We start from the raw sequence: 23,197 nt of genomic DNA, 5'->3' as shown, positions 1-23,197 counted from the left end.
TCCCTCTTTGTAAAACAAGTTTAATTCTTGCCTACTTCATAAATCCAGGCCTATTCTTTATCAAGTGTTTTGAGATACTCAGATAAATGATGCTATTTAAGCATATGTTGTTCATTTTTATTATGACTACTATTTTGTAATAGTGGCACTGGTGCAATATTTTACCAGAATATTTCACAATGAACATATATACATGTTGCTTTTCTAATCATGTGTCACCTGTGGAGCCAACTTAGCAATAGTAGTTTGCATTGCTGTTGCCTAGATGTAGGTGACCAGAGTCTTACTCCCCATATCAGCAGGGACTGAGGATGCTGCACAGCGATCATGTTTATTCTTTAGTAGAGGCAGGCATCCATCACCCTGATCAACAGGCCGATTAGAAGAGCACTTGTTGGATTTGTGTCCGGTCTGCTTTGGCCTTATCCCCTCACAGATAACTCTTGCATCAGTAAATATTTCATGGTTATCCAGTCAAATCACTACTCGTATACACTCGCTATTCCCTCAGTTACCGTATCCACTTTTAAATCCACACCTCTGTCCATCTTGCCATGCATTCGGGTCACAGGACTGGTGTATCTCGTATAGCACGCCAACATGTTTTTCTTCTTATGCATATGTAAGTGGAGCAGCAAAGTGGAATTTAGGAGACCCCAGTGCTTCAAACATGTTGCCAATTTCCCTTTGCTGCTCTGCACTCTAATGGAGCTGAATAGCAGGGCTTATGGAAGCAAAGTAATGTTGAGTGGGTGGGAAAAGATGGGATTAGTGGCATGGCTAATGAGGAAATCTCAGCTTGAGGGAGCTGTGGGTGAGTCTTGAGTACCATATTACCACTTTTCTCTCCCAATCTAACTGTTGGGTGCCTGAGTGTTGAAGTTGCTGGTAAATCGCATACTCCATAGAACCTGCCTAAGGAATCATCTCATTTGCATTGCATTATGCTTACAATGAGAGAGTGCTGAAATGTCTTCATTTTGCTTTCTTTGGCTAGTAATCTCAGAAGCTATTTATAAATTTCTGTCCTTCAGTAGAGGTTTTCAGTTAAGTCACCCAGTTTACAATACACCATAACCTGTAGTATTGCCTTTCATTCTCATACCACAGCCAATGAGCTATGTTTGTTGCTGAAGAGAGAAGAAAATACTCTTCCTATTTTCAATACCTTAATACTTGAATTGTGGAGCAGGGGCGGGGGGGGGAGGGGAGAGAAATCATATATATGTAACGTATATAGCACTAACTGCTTTAACCAAAGGGTATTAATAATACTTAGCATTTAGATGCTCCTTTCTATCTTCAGAATGCTTTGCAATCATAACTAATCCTCCCAGTGTCCAGGTAAGGTAAATAGTATCTTCCCCATTTTACAGATGGGGAATCTGAAGTACAGAGGATTTAAGTTACTTGACTAAGGCCACAGAAGGTACTCAGTGTCAACTGGGATTATGACTTCTGGAGTTCCTAGCTCTGAATTCTAAAATTAAACCATGCTGCTCTCTCCAAGGTGCATTCTGGTATTCATGTACCTTGCTTACAAACCAGGGTTTGAATGGTAAATACTTAATATGGAGAATTTTCCTTTTTTAATGTATCCACCCTGGGTTTATCAAACACAGAACCATCCCTTTAGTTTGAACCTCAAGTACAATATACCTTAGATCCCAGCAAATCAGTGTATGATTATATCATGATAAAGTGTGAAATGAATCAGATGAGCAAAATTTTCCTTTGAAGTGAAGAATTTCTCCTGTGGTTACTACGGCAATAGAAGATGCAGGGAAAATGAGTTCTGACATTTGGGCTAAGAGCGAGCATATAATATTTCTCTTACTTTCCTGGTTTCCTTTTTTAATATTTTGTTGTTCATCAGTGAAATTGTGCTCTTTCTTGTAAACTCTAGAACCTATAGCCTTTTTCTCCCTGTTACTGTGACATCTGTTTGTGAGGGTGCAGCTAATCAGCTACAGACTCCACTGCTAATCTAAGCCTGCAAGCCACTTGAAAAGTTAGCCAGTATTTTGTAATGAAGGCCTGAAGTTATTATTTGGGCTATTTTTTTCTTTTATCTTCCCTTCAGGGGTCATCAGACTGGCAATACTTTTTTTACAAGCTCAGGCTTTGGACTTTTAAAAGTTAAATCTCTACATGTCAACCTACGTGAATTTCCTGTAAAAAATGTTTGAGTTGTGAATCAATTTGTAATAATATAAAAATGAAACAGTTTAGCTCCATTTTGAAATATGTTTTTTAAATATACTGTCATATCTAAAAACATACCACAGCTTGTCTAGCAAGTTGAAGAGTTCTGGTTACTTTGCAGGTAGATGTGATATATACTGTTAATGTTGTGCTGTAAAATGATCACATATACTAGTTATGATAACTTTAAAAAAGAAAAGCACTCAGAGAGGGTTTACTTAGATTAAAACCAGAAACTCCAAAATGCTAGAGATTGCTCAACTTTGCAAGCAACATAGCCGGTCAATTCCTTTGAAAAATTTCCCTAGTCACTCTCTTGCCAAAATATATCCATACTTGAATTATTTATTTTCTGTACTTATATTTCTCCAGTTAAAATACATAAATAAAATAAAAATCTAAACTCATTCTACATACAAAGTTGCTTTTAGGGCTTGGCTTTAAAATACATAAACAATAAAGACAGTTAAAAGCCATATACCAGTGTGTGTTTTATTCAATCATGTGTTTCCAGCTCAGTGGCTTAAAGCATAATAAAGGAGGTGTACTATAGCCGTTTCATTTTTTAAGGGGATACCACATGTTGATGAAGTACTATCATGTTGTGCTTCAGTAAGAGTTCTAAATGGAATCTGGCCGTTCCAATGTTTGCATGGTGCTATTTGGCTCAGCAGTGATAAGCAATAGACTGTCTGGCTCCTTCAAGGAGTCTTTCAGTAATGTCTGAGCACTCGACAGTTCCGAAACCCTCTGGCTGACTTTCCCCTGTGGACCGTTCATTTATCAGGAAATGAAATTGGTTACAGGATTTCTCACGTTGCCAAACCTCACTGACGAAATCTGGTTTGTTCCTAATTTCAGAAGAAGCAAGAACACATTAACTGTTTACTCTTGTTAGTTTCTTTATGACTTTGCTAAGAAGACTTCATGTCCTTTTTACATTTAAATATTGTATGAGGTTGCTGACATGCATTCTCACTATATAAACTTATTGAAGATAGTGAACTTGATAATTTGAACCCTTACATTCAGGTTTGTTCCTTTGCATTATAGTTAGAAATGATTTTCAACCAGTTCTCAGTTTTATCATACCTGAATGGTTTTAACTTGTGATTCAGTGTGATGGCAAGTTAAGCATATTCTTCATGTTATGGATCAACTTGTGCATAAAGTAGAAGGAACAAAATTGAGAGAAGCATGCATTTGAACAACACAGATAAGGTTTTGTTGTTTACTGGGAAGTTTAACTCTTAAAGTAGATAATCTAATTTGTGTGATCTTGGCCAGAACTGGACCAGATTTTTTTTTTTTTAATTTATTCTGATGTACTGACCATCAAAAGTATAAACAGGATATAGTCATCTTTGGATGCACTTTTCTTTTAACTTTGCATTTTACTTTTATTTACAAACCACTACTGGCTACAAACAATTTTTAAAGGTATTTGGGGTATCATAATCTTTTATATATAGTATATAGTTTCCATAGATTATACTAAACCTGTAAAATCAGATATGCATTTATAAATTCAGGTTAATTGATAAAATAAAATTAAAATACAACTTAGTTACTGGGAAATATCACATTATATTTAGATGTAAGGGTTGCTCAGCAGTTTATATAACACTTCTGTGTGGCACTTACTGCTGCTGTGAACATAAATCGATAATCTGGCAGATCTCAGTGAGAAGGGAGAGTCATTGATACAAAACGTACCCGGAACAATGTTGCAACTATGTAGGAGACAGCATCTGTCTCTCAAGACTGTGAAGTCTTTGTCTGCTAGACAGCTAAGGGAGCTGTTGTCATTCTTCTGGTGCAATACTGTTTTTGTGTTTGAGCACAGAGAGGATTGATCACCAGCAAGTTGTCTGGTGGTCAGAGCTGACTCCTGTTTCCCTATCACCCAAATCATTTCAGTTTATGTAACAGAATATTACAATAAGAGCATTTCTATTGTGACATCAATGTGTTCTAATGCAGTCTATAGCTGTATCCTCTTATGTGTGGAATTAACAGGCCCAGAGGTAAAGCACAGTGCACATGTGGTAATTATTATGATTGGAAGTGGTTCCCGCATTAATTGATGGCAGTAGCAACTAAAACCAGCCTTATTTAATTTTCATCAGTTCTTATGACAAGATCCTGTAAACAGGATCCTTTGCAGTCTCATCATTATTGCTCTTTCTCTTTTTCATTAAGAATGGGACACAAGGAAAATATTTTAGGGTTCTTTATGCTCAGGCTTTGTCAGTGTTTTGGATCCTTCTTTCATTAACAAGTTGTTATTAAATACAGCTACCCAGCAACCTGCTGTAGAGAACTGGATGTCTCGTCTACCACCTACTGAGATTGACGTGGTGTCACAAGACCAGTCCTTGGCTGGCGCCAACTAGTGGCCTTGCTCACAGTCTGGACCCTGTAGGGACAAGCCGTTGCAAAAGAGAATAAATGAATGACTCTGTCTCATCAAGTGAAGCCTTGTCACTGATGTAATTGAGAATCATAAAAATCAGACATTTTCAAAGCTGTGTCTGCAGCTAAAATTGTACTTACAAGTCTTACAAAGGTAGCCATTTTGTTTTTATTATGATTGTATAAACAAAACGTTCCTGCTAACAAGCGACATTCTTAAAACACATACACAGTGTAGAGAACATACGACTGAAAAGTTCAAACAGAGACTTGGTTCATCTTTTTTTTCCCCCTAGATACTCAAGCCAGAAAGTAAATAAAAGCCCTAAGTGCTTGCATTTGGCATCCTTCCTGTTACAAATGAAAGAACTAATGGTTAAAGGTGCCCCAGAAAACAAATATCATTAGTCTTTCACCCAGGGGCTCCAACATTCAAATACAGACTTGCCTCACGGTGGAAAAATATTTGGTGGGCTCATAATGATCCCAAATGGACACCTGCCATCATAAAACCATCATAGAGCTTAACACTGTTTGATCTGTAAGGACAGTGCCCTTTCCTCCTTCTCACAATACAGTTCTGCCCTAATGCCTACAAAATATCAGGCAGTTGAGAATGGACAGGTCCAGGGGCAGTAGGTTATAGTAATTTAAGTATATCAAGATAAATACAGTATACATAAACATTATGGTCAAGATTTTCAAAGGCACTGGTAAAACTTTCATGGACTTCAGTGGAAGTCAGTTGGCTGACAGTTAGTGATTTTGCAAATCCCACCTTGTATATGTCTTGATTGCCTCTCCTTCTGCCCTACCCTTCATAAGCTGCTGCTTGTATTCTTTGATTGTAAATTCTTTGTGACAGGGACAGTGTATTTCCTGTTCAAAGACATCACTTTGCACATTGTAGGAATTACTGATATGCAAATAATTAAGTTTGATATGATTGGCAGTCCTTGATCCAGAGGCCAAAGACTGGAGTGGGGTAGGTTGTTGCACAAAAGCACTGAGGTGCATTGGCAGAGGTAGGTTTCAGGTGACTAACTGAAGTAATAGTGATTCCACAGTTCAGGGATGAGATGTGTCACTTTTATTCCGGAACAGAGTGTCTACCCAGGGGATTTATTCCATGAGTGCCACATTATTATGGAATAGCCGTGTGAGTCAGTTCCCTCCAGACAAACATGGTCTGGCCAGCACTGTTGATGCTTCACATGTTACCTGTTGAAGCATGAAATACAAGCACTCAGACGTTGCCGTGATGAGTGCCGTATAAAAGCCTATATAGAATTGAATAGAAAAAACAGTGCAAATGAACTAACGTGTGGTTGGCCCATAAAAACGAATTCTAACTTTTCAAATAATTGCAATTAAAACTTTTTACAGTGTTCCGCATCCAGTGGCCAAACTGTTTGCTTAGCTTTAGAGATTCTGGAGCCTTTTGTGATACTGACGTTGGAGTTGGGAGTGTTTACAGTTTTGCTGTGCCCCTTGCTACATTGGCTGTTACTGTAGCTGCTAATTTCCAACATTTTAAAGCCAGTAGGGCTGTGCCAAGTCCATCTAGCCCAGTGTCCTCTCTTGGACAGTGATCAGTATCAGGCACATCAGAGGAAAAAGTAGAATCATAGAATATCAGGGTTGGAAAGGACCTCAGGAGGTCATTCAGTCCAACCCCCTGCTCAAAGCAGGACCAATCCCCAACTAAATCATCCCAGCCAGGGCTTTGTGAAGCCTGACCTTAAAAACCTCTACGGAAGGAGATTCCACCAATCTAAACCTCCCGCACTGCAACTTGAGACCATTACTCCTTGTTCTGCCATCTGTAGAACTCCCATAATGAGCAATCGTGCAATAATTTGCCCAAGGAGGATCTTATCTCCTCACCACTAGGCAGTTAACATTTGGTTTATGTTCTCAAATGTCAGGGGTGCTATGCAAAATCAATATCATGAAAATTTCCATGTATCAAAACTTGATTATGTAAATAGTGATAATAATGAATAATGCATAACTTATTCTGTGGTGACCCTAGCAATAGTTGTTCTGCCACTGGAAGAGCCATTTCATCGGTTCTCCCTCCCTCAATCAAAAGGTAGCAGACTTAGCCTTGAGAAGGGAGGGTTCAGTGTCTGATGACTCCTTCGGTTGAGTGTCACTGACTGGCTCCAGAGGGACTCTTCGCCCAGTTCTTATCCATAAAGAAGGCGGCTGCACTGCGGGGGTGTAAAGTGAGGGGATGTGGAGGGAAGGCTTGTTCCGCAGGACTTTCAGGGACATTGTCAGGGACATTGTCAGGGTGGGGGTGGGGGGGTGTTTTCATATTTCCACCTACAAAGGTTTGTTTTCCTCCCTACTGAAGAACAGCCACTGATTGAACAGTCCTAGCAAAAGCCAAGGCTCTGTGTTTGTGTTTAAGCTGTCATGATGAATGTGCGACCCGACCTTACAATTAGATGTTTTGAAAACCTTGTGGAGGAGGGGGCAGCCCATTAAATACGAATTCCCGTCTTTAAAGGGAGTTTGAATGACCAAGAGAAATAAAGCAAATGTTTCTCTTTCTCTCTTTACACAAGCTACAGTCTAGACTAGACTTCTCATTGTAGTATGAAGTGCCACAACGGGATCAGCTGGAAATGAGTACGGCAATAGAAAAACTGATTTTCTAGGCAGGCCTTGGGATGGCATAGCTGGTAAGTCAGTCCACCTTGTCTGGCATCAATTTGTCTATGCAGTTTAAAAAAAACAACCTACTAGTTTAAGTGGGCCCTAAAAGTTCCTTCAACGCTGCAGAAAGATAGGAAGGTCTGACTTCATAGAAATGAAGTGACGAGCAAAAGACCTGACATACTACGCACAAAGCATAGCATGCTATGTGGCCCATTGCAATTTAGTGTCTCTTCGTTATCTGGCACCAGTTCTATTAGATATGTTGCTTTGGTTAGGCGTTGACTTAAAGAAACTGATGCGAAAACAAAAAGAATACTGTAAGATACAGGACAAAAGAAAACACTAAGGTAAATGATTCGAGGTTAGAGGACTTTGTTCAAACAGGAAAATGGAGCATGAACAAACTCCCAGGTATTCACAAAATTGCTCTGACTTTGCAGGCCATTTAATCTCCGTGTCATTTAAGCCGTGTTTATTTTTAAGGATGATTCAAACATTTTTAAGAGCGCATAAAAGGATTGTCACTAATATCCAGGACTTCAAATCTCCTCTGGCTTTGCAACAAATTGTCAATAATCCAAAACTATCAGTCTAAACAAGCCCAGAACACCCTGTCCCTTACAAGCACTGTGGGGAAGAGCCCCTCTCTTACAAATCTTAGGAACCACACAGTTGAAGAAGTTGACGTCTCCCATAGATCCCTTCTCCTCATGACACTTTTCTCTATCTAGCTAAACTAGTTCACCATGCACTGTGCAGCCTCCCTTAGCTACACACACTATTAGTGTAGTGAAAAGCCCTGTGTCAAATGCACTGCGCAGGCATGACATGTTATTTCCAAAGGACTTGTAACTCGGGTCAAATCAAAGGAAAATTTCACAAGAATACTCAAAGGCATTTCCTTTCATTGAGGGCTACCTCCTTACCATGTGTTAGCTTTTTACCCTCAGCTTTTTGGGTTGGAGAGCTTTTCAAAAGAGTCTCATTTTTAATAATAATTTACATTATTGTATTTTATTATAATAAAGTCAGTGTTTTCTTTTCAGTCTTGTGTTTAAAAATGGCGGAATCACTTTTTTCCAGACTTCAAAAAATAATATTAATAACTGGGCTCAGGCCAAGTCTGGAAAGCTGTAGCCCAGAAACTGCAAAACTCACAGTTACAAGCAACTGAATACAAGGTTAGAATGGAAACCATCACGCAATCCTAACTGCCATTCACTAACTCTCCTGCTATGACATTTTTAAATTAAACTTCCAGTAACATGTGGCACATGGAAGAATATAATGTATGGAACAGAGCTGCCTGGACTGACAGATGGTCTAGATAATGGAGTAGAAGATTATAAGACTTTTTCTGAGATTAGACAAATTTTCACTGTAGTGTTTATGTTTAAATTAGGAAGCCTAAAATAAAGTTGAGATATGGCTTATGATTTCTAGGCAAGACTACAACTTTTGTTGCAGTTTTGGTTTATGTTTAACCACTAAGAACAATACAAATATCTTTCCTCTGAATGCTTAAGTAGAGATAAATTTTAGAATATTTACAGTAACCACCCAAAAATGAAAATAAGGAACAAATGTACTTTGTTGACTGATAGTTGCTTCAACTGCATTCCAATCCATGGGTTAAATTATATGATAACTTTCAGTACAAGTTGCAAATGCTTTTATCAAGCTGATTTTGTTCTTTTTGAGAAAGATTGTTTTTGTTGACTTTTTTTTTAAGCCAGCTATGAGGTTCACTTTTTCAACTATTCCAGCATTTGTAATAAAGATTCTGCAATTAGAATTTAGGGGCAGTTTGTTTAGTGCTCCATAGCTCTCCTCTAGCTATGCAGTCGAGCTAGGTGAAGTGGTTGTAGTGAACTTTGAATCCATGTGAATTTAGCCTGTGTTTAAGGTCCATACGTTTGAAGCGGCAGCCCGTGGTGCAGGTTTGCAAACAGGAGCTGAGGTCCTTGATCATGTTCACACACTTCTCCCTTGTCCCAACAAACTCTGTGAATTCTGATGGCCCAATTAGCCAGTTTCTGTCCCTCTGCCCTTGAGTCAGGTGGCAGTCTAATTGTTTTTAGGGGTGACAGCTGCTGCATTCCACAATCCATCAAACTTCTGCTGGTGGAGTAAGCAGGGAAACACTATGAATTTCACTGGATGTATCCCCAAATTCCTACTAACACGCCTGCTAGAGAATCTATGGGAGTTCATGTGCCACAGCAAGAGTTTAAGCTAAGACATGCTGTGTCTCTTCCAGCTCAGCAAAGATCCAGATGCTGCAGAGCGAATGTTTCCCAAGTCTTGTTGCAGTAAGGTGCAGACTACTTCTCTACAGAGCCACTTTTATGGGTAGGATAATGAGGCTCATCTCACTGAAGAGACTGCTGGAAAGTACAGTCAACTGGCATACCCAAAAACCAAGGCAGGCAATCTCCTGGCCAAAGAATAGGGCAAGTGGAGAGGGAGCCCAGCCCTCAAATTTGATGTCTTACTCAAGGTGAGACGTGCGAAACCCTGGTGGCTGATGTAGTCCCAAGCCCTGTGGACCAAACAACTGGGTACTGTTCATGAACTCCTCACTAACTGATCTCATTACGGTTTGTTTGCAATGTTTGGCACTGTGTCAGTCCCAGGATATTAGAGAGCCAAGGTGGGAGAGGTAGTATCTTTTATTGGACCAACTTCTGTTGGTGAGAGGGACAACAAAAGTTGGTCCAATAAAAGATACTATCTCACCCACCTTGTCTCTCCTTAGGGTTTGCACAGCTCTGTTCTTCAGTGCTAACAGCAGCAAAAACTAGTTGTCAGTAAGGTAGCAGATGTGACTTGCATACACACAGAGAGCAGATTTGTGGAGTAATAAATGTGCTGGAAATGGCCCATCTTGATGATCACTTTAGATAAGCTATTACCAGCAGGAGAGTGGGGTGGGAGGAGGTATTGTTTCATGGTGTCTGTGTATATAATAATGTCTTCTGCAATTTCCACAGTATGCATCCGATGAAGTGAGCTGTAGCTCACGAAAGCTCATGCTCAAATAAATTGGTTAGTCTCTAAGGTGCCACAAGTCCTCCTTTTCTTTTTGCGAATACAGACTAACACGGCTGTTACTCTGAAAAAAGGCCACTGTAATTCTTTTACCAAAACTGCCCTTTAAAAATCAGCTACAGTAGGGGACAGCATCCTATGAACCACTTCCCTCAGGCCATAGATATAACATCTATAGAATAGGGGACACGTGGACTCTGAACTCACTTAGGGTGAGTGGATATAGAGAAATTCCATCCACAGTGAAGCAATATGGAAGGCCCAAATTGTTCCCATGTATTATTACAATGTGAAAAGAGCCTTTCTGTTTCCAGTGAAACCTTCACTTAGAGCAAGGCTATTGTGTCAATAAAAAAATAGCTTCCCTATAAGCTTCCACTATATACACCGCTAAGTATGGGGAGATACAGTGGAGAGCAATTCACTTATAAGAGTGACCCAGTCACCAACTCAAGACCCTCCTATACTCTGCTATTCACAAATGATGCAGTCACCCAAACACAGACAAGTATAAATGCCCTCCACCCTAAGCTAATGCATATTCTCACTGTCTGTCTGTCTCTCGCGCTCTGGTTTACTCTCTTACCCAAAGTCTCTTTTCCACTATGTAGTAAAGTTGGAGAGGCTTTGCTGTCATTACACTTCTGTATTTTTCTTCTGAATACAAATTAATTTGATTTCTTACATTTTAGTGGGGGGCCCTGCTTATCTCAGAGCACGGTTCTCTGTTTGCTGAGCCTCTAGTTCAGAAGGGAGTATGTCAGTCAGAGTGTACATTTTCCAGTTCACAAAGATTACAGAGCCAAAGGTCTGCAGACTGAACAGGGATGTTAGTCAGCATGTCCTGAACTTAAGACAGATAAGGGTCCACTTCCTAGGCTGCCCTGATCAGAAAGTTAACAGTTGGTGACAGTAAGTCTGTCTCTGTTCTTAAGTAATTGTTATCATTTTGTAATATTTACAGGTCTGGCTCCTTCAGATTAAAATGTAGAAAATCAAAAAGAACTTCTTCCTTCAGAAATATACACCACTGCTTTCTCCTAGACACGTTTTTTTTTTTTTTTTAAGGGGGAGGATGTTGCAGGCTTGGCACGCCATGCAGGCGACATACTTAGGGGGTGGGGGTGGGGGAAGAGGATATCAGTTCTGTCTTCATCTCTGTGGGCTACTACTATGTAAAAGTAAAACTACAAAATGAGCTGCACGGAGCCCTCTGATGCAGAAGTAAATCGGCTGTAAAAGTCAGCAATAAAAAGACAAATGGAGAACTTGTTCAACTTGGCTCTGGCATGGTGGGCTGGGGACAGAGATTATATTTCTCCACTCACTGTGTGAAACCAAGATTAGTGGGGGTTTTGGACCTGGATGGAGTGACATCAGGGATAGTTGCCCAAAGCAATGTCGTTTGGCTGATTGAACCTTGTGGATACTGTTATAGCTTTACACCAACTTCCAGTGAAAGCACATCTGGGACCTCGTCACTAGAAAACTATGCAAACTGAATCACTGTGCTCCTCCTCTTGCCACCCTCTAGGACTTGGGAGCATTACAACTTTTACACAGCTAAAAAGAAAAAATTGCAAAACTCTGTTTTAACCTCCTACACGTTATTTTTCGGGAAGCTCATCTACTGAGTCCCTGGAGTTTGATGACCACTTTATTCCCTGCCTCTGTGGGTGAAACGGGAAGCCTCCATAACTAAATCCTGGGATAATGGGGAAGTCTCAGAAAAAATCATAGGACTGGAAGGGACCTCAAGAGGTCATCTAGTGCAGTCCCCTGCACTCAAGGCAGGACAAAGTATTTTCTAGACCATCCCTGACAGGTGTTTGTCTAACCTGCTCTTAAAAAATCTCCAGTGATGGAGATTCCACAACCTCCCTAGGCAATTTATTCCAGTGCTTAACCACCCTAACAGTTAGAAAGTTTTTCCTAATATCCAACCTAAACCTCCCTTGCTGCAATTTAAATGGTAACTTTCAAAAAAACCTCCTTAACTGTGTTATCTAAAGTGTAGTTTGTACTCACAAATCCCTTTCCCCCTTCTGTTTCATTACGGGCACCAATCAGAAATAGGGGGAAGAAACACCAGAGGTTTCACGGGTGATCAGTGACTCTTCTTTGTGATAAACAAAAAAGACACAATTTAATACAAGGACAACAAAAATTTCCTCTTGTTTCCTCCCTAGTGAAAACTACTACAGCCGTAACAGTACCTAGAAAAAGAATTTGAAAACACAATCATGCTCCAAATTGCCATGTTTGTAAATAATGCTCCAATAATGAGCCAGATCGGAATTTGCATTCCTACCTCCCAGCACATCTGAATCACGTGTCAGGAGCAGTAATGCATGCCCTGTTCTGGCTTATTGCTTAAACATAAAATGCTGGTCATGTTCTTGAAGCTTAATTGTTTCTTTTGTTGCTACGGAATGAAATAAACATACAGTATGATTATTTTATACTGCTGATCAGAACTCCCTGGTTCAGTCTGAATTTTATTTGCGCAGTTGGTAGATTACAGTATCTGGGACAAGGAGAGAGGAGGGTAGGTCAGCTTGTAATGAGGGTTTTTATCTGATATTGCTCTTGTACAAGAACATCACTCTTGTTATGGGGAGCACTAGATATGGGGCGTGTATGTTAACATAGGTGGAGCAAGATTAGAAGATGGTATCTCTAGCACAAAATATTTCCCTAGTAAACAACATTCCTTCTGTTTTATACCAGTCATCTTTCAAAATCAAAATAGCAGTGAAAGCATCATCACTTTCTTATTGTGACTTTGAAGATAAAAGTACAGTAGCTCTCTTTATATGAAGTTTATTTCCTATATTTTCACTAACGTGTGGATGGCTATAAAATTTATGTACAGGACATTGCACTAGATCCTCTTCTCTGAATAAACAACTAAATATAATGAGTGAATTCATTATTCAGTTGTTTCTTGCTCTCAGAACCTTGTTGTGTGTGTTTTACATTTAGAGACCCCTTTAAAACTTTTTGCAATTCTTTTTCAAGACAGTTTAATTTTTCATAGCTAAGATTTTTAACAAATCTGCTTAACAAGAGATAAAAGCAGTGATTAACTTTTGAGAAGATAATTGGCATGTTATTGTTTCTGACAAGACAATTGGAATATCTTTGTCATTGTTTGTAATATTGTAAAAATGCATATTTTATGAGGTACAGAGTGAAGACAGGGCTGTAATTTTATCCATAGTACTCTACTGATATAGCCCAGCATGTATAGATCTGTGTATTGCGGGTGCCATTCTGTGCACATGTCCTCCAGGAACACTATCCCCAGAATGCACTGATACACAGTGTGGCTGGTGTAAGTGCAGATGCAGACACAGTTGACACATGGGTGTGTTGTGGAAAGCTGCTGTGGAGACACGATTCAGTCCTGTTTCCAGGCCAGATGAGTTTCATGCACTCATTACCAAAGCATGGCTGTATTTGTAGTCTAGATAGGGCTTAATTGGCTGGTATTTCCTTCACAGTCCATTGGGGCCATTCCTAGATCAGCAACAGAGACTGCTGCAGGGAGACCCAGTGCAGTGCTCATTTTCCAAAAAACCTACGGGTGCTCTGTCCTCACACCCAGCAATCAGGACGACAGACCCAGAAACTGAGCTCAGTAGTAGTAACCGCGCTAAGATTAAAACATTAAACTTAGGACAAAATGAAAGCACCCGCACAAGAGTTGCTTTAACCCTTTCCTTTGTGGTGTCAGTTGCAACCTTCAAAGAGCATTTACCTGTTTATAAACTGTCATAATTTGTAGAGACACCAACTTCAAAGTTCATGTTGTTGTACAAGGCTTGGACAGGATTGGCTTTTTCTTCCTGTGTACCAATAGGTAATTTGTTTGGGCTGGATGCAACTCCCCCGAGAAAGCCATCACCACTCCCTTCATTGACCAAGAGAGTAGTTTTGAGCTGATATGTTGTGCATCTCTCCCTCCCCCCGCTTCTCCCCAGATGCTAAGTGCTAACTTCCACACCGCCTGCTGGCCTGGGGAGGGAGAGATCACATTTCTGTTGCAGCTTTGTGCCTTTTTAGATTGTCGTTAAAGGGGAAAGATGTTCACTTGCTTTAATAGCCATAAAATTATGTCAAAAATCTACCTTAATTTATACTGGATGCTCAAGTCCCTTAGGATTGAATGTGGTATCAGTGTTGCAATATGGTCCCAGCCCATTTTTTCATCTGTTATATTGGACATTTGTTGCATGTTGGCATTGCACTTTGTCTGTCTATATAGGTATTTATATGGCTCCCGTCATCATATTGTATCTAAGTGCCTCATAATCTTTAATGCAATTATCCTCACAACACTCGTCTGAGGTAGGAAAGTCCTCTTGTCTCCATATTACAGATTGGAACTGAGGCAGAGAGACACACCAAGTGACTTGCCCAAGGTTACACAGGAAGTTTGCTGTGAAACTGGGAATTGAAACCAGGAATCTTGAATCCCAAGGAAGCTCCTAAATGTGCAAATCTGTGTTGTGTATTCTGCACTCATTCACCAAGTCAAATTCCCATTAATGTCAATGCAAGCTACAAACACAGAATACGCAATAGAAAATCTACTGTGTGAGGAGTCCAAAAAAGATTTTTGCCCTGATTTATATAGGTAAGTTCTTGGATTCCAAGCCAATCTTATTATCTCTGACATGCTCCTCTATAAATGTGCTCCTTTCACTAAATACTGAAACCAAGCAGAAATATACCTGTATAAGACCCTGGAAACCTCTGGCAAATCCTGAACTATCCAATATTCCTTTTGTTTTGTATTAGCAGCCATTGCACTGCAGAGGTGAAACTATGAATCTGAGGTCACTCTTAGCTTTGTCCAAGGCACTGAACTACAGTTACAGAAACGCCTGTGCTACCAATAACAGTGTTGATCCACTGTGCTCAGGAACCCCAATCCCACTTTATATAAGCCCACGTGTAACACCAACAGACCCAGGTCATCGGGGCGGGATCGAACTGGGGACCTCTGGAGTTTAGTGCATGAGCCTCTACAGCATGAGCTAAAAGCCATTTGGCTGTTACCTAAGGCTGTAGAGCAGACTCATTTTATCTGTCTCTCTAAGTGGTCTCGGTGCCACTAGATGGGGCAGAACACCACACCCAGGAGGTGTGTGGGTTACACATACAGGAATTTTTTTATTTCCTATCTCTGGCAGTATGATCTAGTTGCAATTTGGATTCAGAACAAATCCTGTTGGTATTCCAGGTCTACACCTTTGAGGAGTTTTTCCCCTCTTTACCCAGCCTGATTTGTGCATTTGGGATTCATGATTTCCTTAAGTCGATTTCTTTGTTTTGAGTTTAGATGTAGCATATTTGAAAGGGAACACGTTTTAAACATGATCCATTTACCAAAGCCAGAGATTAAAGTCTTAGAAATCACTTTTTTTTTAAAGATACAAGATTAATTTTGAACCACGTAAAAACACAGTAATTTCTAGTCTGTATTACATTATTTGGCTTCCATTTTCATTCCTATTATAGATTCATAGATATTAAGGTCAGAAGGGACCATTATGGTCATCATCTGACCTCTTGCAGAATGCAGGCCACAGAATCTCACCCACCCACTCCTGCGATAAACCTCTCATCTATGTCTGAGCTATTGAAGTCCTCAAATCATGGTTTAAAGACTTCAAGAAGCAGAGAATCCTCCAGCAAGTGACCCATGCCCCATGCTACAGAGGAAGGCGAAAAACCTCCAGGGCCTCTTCCAATCTGCCCTGGAGGAAAATTCCTTCCCAACCCCAAATATGGCGATCAGCTGAACCCTGAGCATATGGGCAAGATTCACCAGCCAGACACCCAGGAAAGAATTCTCTGTAGTAACTCAGATCCCGCCCCATCTAACATCCCATCCCAGGCCATTCGCCTATTTACCATGAATATTTAAAGATCAATTAATTGCCAAAATCATGTTATCCCATCATACCATCTCCTCCGTAAACTTACCGAGTTTAATCTTAAAGCCAGATAGGTCTTTTGCCCCCACTGGTTCCCTTGGAAGGCTATTCCAAAACTTCACTCCACCCTACATCTTGATCAGGGCGGTCTTAAAACACATTTCTACTCAGAAAAGTAAAGTTATGAAAGGACTCTGCTTCCTGTGTATTCTGCAGAACACACAGATCCTCTGGTTATAAAGTTAACTTCCTGGAATTCACTTAATGTAACTAGAACACATTAAAACACTTGAAGGATGGGAGTGACTTAAGGTGAAATCCTGGTTGGTGACTTCAATAGGGCCAGGGTTTCACCCTTAGGGCAGGTCTACACTTAAAAGGCTGCAGCGGATGAAGACAGTACTGTGGCAACAGGAGAGCTTCTCCCGTCAGCATAGTTAATCCACCCATGTCACTTGCAGGTTTAAACTAGTGTAAATGGTATAGTCTCTGTAACTTGAAGAGTTTAAATCATGATTTGAGGACTTCAGTAACTCAGCCAGAGGTTATGGGTATCTATTACAGGAGTAAGGTTCTGTGGCCTGCAACGTGCAGGAGGTCAGACTGGATTATCGTGATGGTCCCTTCTGACCTTAAAGTCTACAAGTCTGAGTCTGAGATGCCGTAGCTATGTCGACGGACGAACCGGCACGTCTGAGGGCCTGATTCTATAGTCTCGCTCAGACGCAGCTCTTCCTGACTTTAGTCTGGGTCGTGCCTGAATAAGATTTGCAGGGTTTGTAAACCAGGAGCCATATTTTTGTACTCTTGATCAAGTTACAAATATCAACATCATGTCTGTATATTTAACAGTAAATCTATGGTTGCTTATGTGATATAAACAGTTCAGATTTATAATCAGAATAGTTTCTCCAAGCACACTGCTTTTTCATTGTTGTGAAAAGCTTTACCCAGCATTCTGCAGCTGTATGAGTTTTGAATGAAGAGCAAGAAGTTTGAGCTGTAAACTCATTTACCTTTTCCTTATCACTGACAAAAATAGCATTTACTCATTACAAAATGTGCATTCTCTGCAAATCTCTAGTTAGGAAGCAATATATGTCCATTTCATGTCAATAAAGGTTATCTCTGTCCAATAGGCTCATCTCCATTTGTGCGGTAGGAAAGCTGATGATTTGCAGCGATATATTTTAATGCCAGTGAGAAACAGGTCTAGGGATTATTCTGTTTTTCAGTTTTTAATTCCCCAAATTCAAAAACATCCAAAGGATTTTACTTATCTGTCTGAGTAGTCTATCAGTTATTGTGCCTAATGATATCACATGCTCCAGCAGAGTCAGAAGCTGGAACCTTTTTATATAATTTTGTCAGTAGTTTGCTTGCTTGTTTATTCAGTGGGTTTAAAATGTCCCCTGACTTGTGTCCCAGGGTTTCAGCCTTGAAAACTTTCCTCAGCGCTCTTACTTATATGAAGCGCTCTTACTTATATGTCATGAAGTTATTCATTATCACCTGCAGCGCCACCATTGTATTTCTCTCCATTACAAGATAAAGACTTCATTTGTATCTTCAGGAAAACCTGTTTTGGACCCAAACAGATCTTGCAATGGCTGGCATATTTTTCTTCCTCTTTATGACTGTGGTTCTTCTTTTACAATCCACTGATTTCCATTCTTCGGATATTTACACCTCTCTTCCAGGGCTATCATCTTATAACATGTCAACCTTATTCCGACTATAGCTGCTTCTTCAGCACTTAGCTGAACAGTTGGCCGTAGCAGTCATTCGTCATTTGGTCCATTCCTGTGCGGCTGCAGGAAGGATCGTATCAGCGACCTAAACTTATTGAAACATTTTGTCTCTTCAGATTGTGAATTCTTCAAGGCAAGGAGTGTTGTACCTGGATTTGTAAAGGGCTGTGTAAATGTACATGTTTTATTAGAAATAATAGTAAATATGTGTCATAATTACAGTCACTTCACTTAAGATGAGCATGGGTTACCTGGACAATTGAGTTACCCCACAAAAATACCATTTTCCTAAACTAATTTTCTGTACAGGCCATGCTATTGTTTAAACTATATAAAAAATGTAACCCGTGCAGCCGTTTTCCATGCCTTCCCTTTTTTCACGCTTCAGGTTCCCTTTTTTTCCTCATTCTCTAGACAGACTTCCCACTTGCAGCTTCTCTCCCTCCGTGATGATCCCCACCCAGCCCACACACAGAGATCCTTGAATAAAATCTACAAATCTTGCTTTGCCTAGTACATTTCCTGTGGCTTCCTCTGTCTCTCGCAACACGAGTTTTTCATAGTTGGTATCTATTCTGTAAATCTGAAAAAAGTATTCTGAGGCAGACGTGGTGCACACCACACTGACACTTAACTGAACCACGTCAGATAGACTCTCTGTCAGCAGCAAAAGGAGAAGCGATGCAGATATTGCTGATGGAACCAAAGAGAGAGGAACAGTATGGCCTCCCCAGAAAGAACTGAAGTACCACTTTCAGGGATATCGTCTGGTAGCCTAAAACAGCAGATGAGAAACAGCCTTCCAGGAATGATGGAAAACCAGATACCTCCAAAGCACATAGTCGTCTTATACATTCCAGGGAATGGGTACAAAGTACAGCTGTTGCATCACTTTGATTGGTCAGCTATTAGTTTGGCATAAATTGAGACTGTTGGGATAAAGTCTGGGAAAAGAGCTCCTAGGTTTTTCTGGGCTGTTTAGCTGGTCTTCTTGTGCAGATGAAATCTTTTAACACCTTGTATATTGGCATATTTGTGTGGGACTGACATGCTGTAAGAATAGATAAGCCTCATTATGTCATTCCAGTACGTTAATTAGCCATGTAAGGATAAATTTTCATTGTAATGCATATAACATTAGCAGTAAGGCTTCATTATCATGCTGAATCTTTAGCTAATTCTTTTTGCTAACTTTGATGAATTGCTAATGCAGAGTCTGATCACACAGCTGCTCCCCACACAGCACTCCTATTAGCAGAGGCAGTATCAAGCCCGTAATTTGACAATATGCCACAGGGCTGCTAAATGAGACTAAGGGTACAATTTTCAAAAGCACCTATGTCCCATATTCAAACTGATTGAAGAGTTTCAGTCTCCCTGAAAGTCAACAGGAGTTTGGCTGTTAAGTGCCTAAGTCTCTTTTTAAAATGGGACTTAGGTTAATGTTTTCAAAAGCACCTAAATGACTTAGGAGCCTGCATCTCTTGCAGTTTCTTTCTAGAAACAATATACATATACAATGTAATGTCATATAGGTAACCCCATATTTTCATACTTTGCCCTTCCCCTGTTACTGCCCCAGTCCATGTGACTGGGCCAGCTTTTCATCCAAAGCAATACCTAGGCTATTATGAGACCACCTATACCAATTTACTCAGTCGTAGACCAGTTCTATCTGCCATTGCTTATGTTTTGTTTCTAAATGGAGATCATCCACTGACATGACATTGAGCCCTAAATCATAACTTTATTTTTTTTTAAATGTACTGAGGAGGTATTGAATTTTAAATGGCATTAGCCCCTCTGGAGCTATGCCGGGGTAGTCGGCTACTCGTGATACTATCTTTCACATCTTTAGGTGCAGGAGGAAAAATGTTGTTGAACTTTTGTGGTAGTAAAGTTATTGCAGTTTATTTCTACATCTGTTCATTGGACTTCCTGTGGTTTTTCATCGAGTCGTATGATAGACAGCTCAGACAGTCTGTAGCTCCTGCTCTGTCTAGTTATACCGCTGCTCCAACCACTAAATCTGACTTCTGCTTTTTCTAGCAGAAGAAAGCAAGATAGGCCACTGTGGTAGGTTGATTCATCCGAGCTGATAAATTTGCTGTCTGGATCGAAGGCTGCAGTTAAAATCCTAGCATTGCCCCAGCCTCTAAAATTCAAAGCAACTGAATGTCTTTAGGATTGTTTCTGTTTTAAACTAGCTTGGGTTTATTGGATTGTCTTTGCTTAATGAGGTAGTGGTTGCCTACAAATGCATAGAATGCCCAGACCTGTTTAGGTCAGGACAGTAAGTTCAAAGATTAATTGCAAAAGGGCAGGTGAATAATAATTTTTGTGTGTTCTACATGCTTTCTCTTAGTTGAAGGGTGTAGCTGTTAGCCAGCTGAGAGAAAGCACAAGTGAATAGAGCTAAGGAGAAAGAACTAGGTGCTGATTTGTCCCTGGACAAGATTTTCAAAAGTTATTAGTGATTTTGGATGCACAGCTTGAAGTGTCCTAGACTCGGCCTCTGATTTTCAGAAAGCACTGAGCACCCAACCTCTGAAAATCCAGCCCCTTTGAAGTAATTCATCTTCGGTATCCAGAAACTGAACCATGCAAAATCAATAGCCATTTCTGAAAAATCTTGGCCTCCATGTTTGTTTTTCCAGTATTCAGCCAGATTAAACAGAACACAAAAGAAAAAAGATTAACTCCTTCACACCATGAAAGATTCTAGAGCGACACTGCACACCCTGGGCATTCACCCATCTCTTCCCAGGAGACAACTATACCAACCCTACCAAAGACCACGCACACAACAGTATTATCAGCCTCAACCCAAACCATACAACATAACTAAGAAATCACGCTAGACCCCCTAAGCGCAGACAAAATCAAGCTCAAGCAACCACCTCCCACCCATTCGGGAATAAACAACAATTTTGAAACGTTGGTTGAGGGTCTGCACGACCACCCCTTGATTCCATCGCCTACTTGCCCATTTGGCCACCGCCTCCAGAGTTTCCAACATGCCTGGCAGCGGATTACACAGGACCGCTGGGTACTCAAAATAGTTCAGTCCGGTTACTCTATTCCATTTATATCCTACCCTCCTACCCTTCTCCCTACCCCATCCCTCTTCAGGGACCCCTCTCACAAACACTTACTTGGCGCAGAAGTGGTGCACCTTCTTCGAGTAGGTGCAGTGAAACCTGTGCCGACACAACATCGAGGGAAAGGGTTCTACTCCCATTACTTTCTGACCCAGAAAAAGACCGGGGGATGGAGACCTATACTAGGCCTATGCCGACTGAACAAATTTGTGAGAATACAAAAATTCAAGATGGTCACACTGGGCACAATAATTCCTTCACTGGATCAAGGGGGCTGGTTCACAGCCCTCAACCTACAGGACGCTTATTTTCATATATCAATTCATCCAGCTCACAGACGCTTCCTACGATTCACAATCGGTCATGACCATTTTCAATACAGAGTTCTTCCTTTCAGACTCTCCACAGCGCTGAAAGTCTTTTTCAAGACTCTAGCCATGGTCGTCGCTCACCTCCATAGACATGGGATCACGCTTTTCCCCTACCTGGACAATTGCCTCATCAAGGGCAACTCCTGTGGCAAGACACTTCAAGCTACCCATTTCGCCATCTCCCTTTTTCACAGCCTAGGCCTCCAAATAAACGTCCCAAAATCCACCCTGACTTCTACACAACAGATAGATGTTGGAGCTCATCTGGACTCAATCCAAAGCAGAGCCTCACTCCCAAATCACAGATTCCTCGCTATCACACAGCTTATATGCAGGCTCTCTATTCGTCCCAGGACGCAGGCAAGAATCTGTCTACAGCTCCTTGGTCACATGGCAGCCACCACCTTCGTGGTCCAGTACGCCAGGCTACACATGAGATGTCTTCAGGGCTGGCTCAACTTCAAACCCAACAGACACAGCTTAGGGATGCTGCTAACTCCTCCTCCCAATGTCCTAGCTTTCCTACATTGGTGGGCAAGACCAGAAAACCTCTGCACAGGTGTTTCCTTCCAGCAACGATCCCCAGTGCTCATGCTCACCACTGATGCTTCCCTAATCGGTTGGGGAGCGCATCTAGGGGGACACAGGGCACAAGGCCGATGGTCCACATCAGAGACGTGCCTACACATAAATATCTTAGCGCTCAGAGCAGTGAGGCGAGCATGCCTTGACTTTCTTCCCCTCATAAAGAACAAATCTATTCGGGTCTTAACAGACAACATAGCATGTATGTTCTACATCAACAGACAAGGGGTAGCCTGATCACATTCCCTATGCATGGAAGCCGTCTGTCTATGGAATTGGTGCATACAACATCAAATACAAATCATTGCTTCCTACCTACCCGGCTGCCACAACACTACTGTCGACGCACTCAACAGGTACTTCTCGACAGAACACGAATGGGAACTGCACCCCGCAATACTTCAACAGTTCTTCTCCCTCTGGGGCACCCCGTCAATAGACCTCTTTGCCACAACCCAGAATTGAAAATGTCGCCTGTTTTGCTCCAGAGCGGGACTCGGGACTGCATCCCTAGGAGACGCGTTCCTCATCCCGTGGAACAACTCTCTCTTGTACACCTTCCCACCAATCCCTCTGCTACACAGTGTTCTTCGGAAGATCATAGACGATGAGGCTCGGGTAATACTTGTTGCCACGGTTTGGCCGAGACAGACGTGGTATCCTTACCTACTCTGCATGTCCTCCCATCATCCACGGGATCTCCTTTCCCAGGACAACGAACGGGTCCTTCACCCCCAGCTCCGAAAGCTCCACCTGACAGCCTGGTTCCTTCATGGTTCCAAACCCATGAACTAGCCTGTTCCAAGCAAGTCCAATACGTCCTCCTGCATAGTAGAAAAGACTCCACTCGTAAAACTTACCTGCAGAAGTAGAAGTGTTTCGCCCTCTGGTGCTCATGTAATCACTTAACACCCAATACTGTGACCCTCCCTAGTGTCCTGGACTACCTTCTGCAATTAAAACAGGATGAATTCTCGCTCAACTCCATCAAAGTACACCTGGCGGCTCTTTCTACCTTCCATGACTTGTTAGAAGATTACTCACTCTTTACCCACCCCATCATAAAACGATTTCTCACGATCCTGCAAAATCTCTACCCT

At 41.1% G+C, this 23,197-nt stretch overlaps 1 protein-coding gene across 4 annotated transcripts in view; it reads left to right on the top strand.

Annotated features, from left to right (window-relative positions):
• The window catches only part of DYM (dymeclin), a 375,287-nt gene that overhangs the window by 340,063 nt on the left and 12,027 nt on the right, over window positions 1–23,197 (top strand). The window lies entirely within an intron of this gene.

The sequence above is a fragment of the Chelonia mydas genome, chromosome 5, assembly GCF_015237465.2.
Source record: "Chelonia mydas isolate rCheMyd1 chromosome 5, rCheMyd1.pri.v2, whole genome shotgun sequence".
NCBI classification, from domain to species: domain Eukaryota; kingdom Metazoa; phylum Chordata; order Testudines; family Cheloniidae; genus Chelonia; species Chelonia mydas.
The sequence above is the reverse complement of the archived record's forward strand: the minus strand, read 5'-3'. Positions and strand labels throughout refer to the sequence as shown.